At 39.2% G+C, this 4389-nt stretch overlaps 1 protein-coding gene across 1 annotated transcript in view; it reads right to left on the minus strand.

The window, feature by feature from the left end:
• The window catches only part of KCNB2 (potassium voltage-gated channel, Shab-related subfamily, member 2), a 596051-nt gene that overhangs the window by 421289 nt on the left and 170373 nt on the right, over nucleotides 1-4389 (minus strand). The gene's annotated exons all lie outside the window — the stretch shown is intronic.

A 4389-nucleotide genomic window follows, 5' to 3' on the forward strand; every position in this document is an offset into this window, starting at 1 on the left:
GATCTTCCTTATTCACTGTCCAGCTTTCACATCCATATGAGGTTATCTGCACATTACAGGGTGTTAATCTATCTTCCTTTAATCCTGATATCAAGTTCTTCTTCATATAGTTCATCTTTTTATATTATTGGCTCAACATACAGATACAATTAGTATGGTGAAAGCATAGAACCCTAGTACACACCTTTCCTGATTGTACATACAGCATGCCCTTGTTCTGTTCTAACAACTACCTCTTGACTCCTTATGAGCACAATTAAGTGTTCTGGAACACCCATTCTTTGCAATGCTATCCTTAGTTTGCCATGATCTACAGAGTTGAAAATCTTTGCACACCAATAAAGCACACGTAAACATCCTTCTAGTATTCTGTGTCAGCCAAGAACCATCTGACGTCAGTAATGATATTCACAGTTCCATGCCTTATTCTGAATCCAGCTTGAATTTCTGGTAATTCTCTGTCCATGTAATGTTGCAACTGTTTAATTCTTCTTCAACAAAAATTTATTTGCATATGACATTAATTATATTGTTCAATGATTTCCACATTCTGGGGGACAAATATGGATCTTTTCCTATCAGTGGGCCAGGTAACTGTCTTCCAAATTTCTTGGCATAGATAAGAGAGGTTCTCCAGTGCTTCATATGAACGATTTTAATTTTATTCTTTCATTCCTGGAGCGCTGTTTTTCACCAATGCCTTCAGTTCTGCTTAAACTTCTAAGGACTATTGGTTACTTAGAAGTCTCCATTCAGTACTATTGGTTCATGATCATGTGCTACCTGCTGAAATGACTGAACATCAACCACTTCTTTTTGGTACCATGACTATGTATTCCTTACCTCTTCTTTTGATGCTGCATTGTTCAATATTTTGCTTATAGAATTCTACAACATTGTAACTAGAGGCCTGCATTTTTTCTTCATTTCTTTTAGTTTTAGAAATGTCAAGCATGCTCTTCCTGTTTGTTTTTCTAACTCCAGGTTTTTGCACATTTCACTATAATAATTTAGTTTGTCTTCTCATGCCATCTTTTGGAGTTTTCTGCTTAGCTCTCTTACTTCAATCATTTCTTCTACTTTCATTAGCCAATCTATATGCAAGAGTGAATTGCTTTTAAACTGATACTTATTAGCATATATTTAGCCAGAATTTGGGGAATTCAATGAGTCCCAAGGGCCATTTCCCTAAAGTAAATAAAAGTGCATTTCTCTTGGGATTAGATTGTGAGAACAGCAAGCCTTTCTGCACTTCAGCTGGAACTAAAGTCAAACAATCTGTGGTGGTGGCGGTGGTGTGCTGTGGAATCAATTCTGACTCCTAGTGATCCTGTATAGGGTTTCTGAGGCTGTAAATCTTTATGGGAGCAGAAAGCCTCATCTCTCTCCCATAGAACAGCTGCTAGTTTTAAACTGCTGACCAACTTGTAACCACAATGCTACCAGAGCTCCTTAAACATCCCTGGAAGACCACATTTTACTGTCTTCGAAGCTCTGCTTGTGCTGGACTAAAAGCCCAAACCAAACCTGTTGCTTTCAAGTGGATCTCAACTCATAGCAATGCTACTGGACAGAGTAGAACTGCCTCATAGGGTTTGCAAGCCTGTGATCTGTATGGCAGCAGACTGACACCTCTTTCTCCTGGGGGATGGCTGGTTATAGAATGAATAGTGGGTTCAGACTTCTGCCCTTTCAGTAAGCTCTTAGGGAAAAGGCACTTAACTCTCCTCAGAATCACAGACCACAGTCTTGATTATAAAAAGTAGAACCTCAAAGTCCACATATAGAAACTCAGAGAAGACCACACTGGATAGTTCTTCCAACTTCTATTGCCACAGAGCAGCAGGTAGGAGAGGTAGGATACACTATTATGATTGATTCGTATCTATATAACTGTGATTCTCAGGTGATCTATCTGATGGTGATTAAGGACTTAGGTACTAACCAAAAGGTTGGAGGTTCAAATTCACCCAAATGTGCCTCAGGGAAATGGCCTGTCAATCCGCTCCTGAAAGATCACACCCCAACCTTGAAACCCCGATGGAGGAGTTCAGCTCTACTAGTTCATACATGGGGTTGGTATGAGTCTTAACAGACTCAACAACAGTTGCTTTGGATTTGTCTATACAACTACCCTAGAGGATAGAAAAAAGTTTTTGTTATTGTTGACAAATTGTGCTAATTTCTCAAATGCAGTAAAGCAAATGTGTGGGGAACCAGGTATGAATGGCAGCAAAGTGTCATGCCAAGTAAGGGGACTCCTCGAAGGAGTGAAGGATTTTGTACTCTGGCTAAATGAGAATTTAAACCCAGGAAGCGAGCTCCAAAGACCCCATCGCATTGTTCTGCCTTTAGCAATTTTGAGGACCCATCGTAGCATTCTGATACACATTGTTGTATTGTATTTATCTCATTAGTCATGAAATAACCTTGTGTTTTAGGTCAAAATCCTCACTTTGCAGATGAGGTCCCACAGCTAGAAGTGGCACCAAATACCAGACTCTTTACACCCCTAATGCCTCACTGCACATGCCTGAAGTATGGAAATAGTCTCAGACTGCTTTAAAACTGCCTCATTTTATAGTACCTCAGATTATCCTAAATTTTAATTTTAATTTGTTGTTGTTAAGTGACACTGAGTTGGTTTCAACTCATAGCCACCTTATGAAGAACAAAATTAAACACAGTCTAGATCTGTGGCATCCTCATAATTTCTGCTGTGCTTAAACCCATTGTTGTTGCCACTGTGCCAATCCACATCGTTGGGGGGTCTCCCTTTTTTCTCTATGCCTCCACTTTACCAAGCATGATGTCCTTCTCCAGGGACTAGTGCCTCCTGAAAATATGTCTGAAGATTGAAAAAGAAGTCTGACTGTCTTGGCTTTTAAGGAACATTCTGGTTATACTTATTCCAATACAGATTTGTTTGTTCTTCCTATAGTCCAGAATACCTTCAATATTCTTCTCCAACATCATAACTTCTATGGTCTTCTTTATCTGTTGTCCAACTTTCATAAGCATACTGGTGGTGGTGGTTATGTGCTGTGGAGTTGGTTCCGACTCATAGCGACCCTGTACAGGGTTTCCGAGGCTGTAAATCTTTACGGGAGCAGAATGCCTCATCTTTCTCCCACGGAACAGCTGGTAGTTTCGAACTGTTGACCTTGCTGTTCCTAATCACTACACTGCTAGAGTTCCTATAAGCATACTAGGCAACTGAAAATACCATGGCTCGGATCAGGCACAATTTAGTCCTCAAACTGGCATCTTTGCTGTTGAGCACTTTAAAGAGGTCTTGTGCAACAGAGTAGCACAAGATATCAATATGTTGTTTAATATCTTGACAGCTGCTTCCATGAGTGTTGATGGTGGATCCATGTAAAATGAAGTCTTTGACAATTTCAATCTTTTCTCCATTTATTATGATGTCATTTATTGGTCCAGTGGTGAGGATTTTTGTTTTCTTTACATTGAGGTGCAACCCATACCAAAAACTGTGGTCTTTGATTTTCATCAATAAGTATTTTAAGTCCTCTTCACTTTCAGCAAGCAAGATTGTATCATCTGTATATCACAGGTTATTAATGAGTCTTCCTCCAAGCTTAATGCATGTTCTTCTTCATATAATTCAGTTTTATGGATCATTTGCTTATCATACATATTGAGTAACTATGGTGAAAGGATCCAACTCTGGCACACTAGTTTTCTAATTTTAAAGCACTCAGTAGTCCCTTGTTCTCTTTGAACAACTGACTCTTGGTCTACGACCAGATTCCTCATGAGCACAATTAAATATTTCGGAATACTCATTCTCTACAATGTTATCCATAGCTGGTAATGATTCACACAACCGGATGACTTTATGTAGTCAATAAAGCACAGGTAAACATATTTCTGGCACTCTCTGCTTTCAGCTAAGAGCCATCTGACATCAAGAATGATAACCCTCGTTCCATGTCCTCTTCTGAATCTGGCTTGAACTTCTGGAAGTTCTCTGTCAATGTATGGCAGCATCTTTTTTTGAATTATCTTTAGCAAAATTTTGCTTGCATAGGTCATTAATGATATCGTCCATTGTTTTCTGTATTCCATTGGGTCACCTCTCTTTGGAATGAGCACTAGTATGGATCTTTTCCAATCAGTTGGTCAGGTAGTTGTCTTCCAAATTTCCTGACACCCATGAATGAGTGCTTCTAGTACTGCATCAGTTTGTTGAAAATTTTCAATTTGTATTCCTTCAATTCCTGGTGCCTTGTTCTTTACCAATGTCTTCAGTGCACCTGGACTTCTTCCTTCAGTATCATTGGCTTTTGCTCATATGCTACCTCTTGAAATGGCTAAACACTGACCACATATATTTTATATTGTTGTTGTTAAGTGCCATTGAGT

This window comes from Chrysochloris asiatica, unplaced genomic scaffold, assembly GCF_000296735.1.
Source record: "Chrysochloris asiatica unplaced genomic scaffold, ChrAsi1.0 scaffold00036, whole genome shotgun sequence".
Classification (NCBI taxonomy): domain Eukaryota; kingdom Metazoa; phylum Chordata; class Mammalia; order Afrosoricida; family Chrysochloridae; genus Chrysochloris; species Chrysochloris asiatica.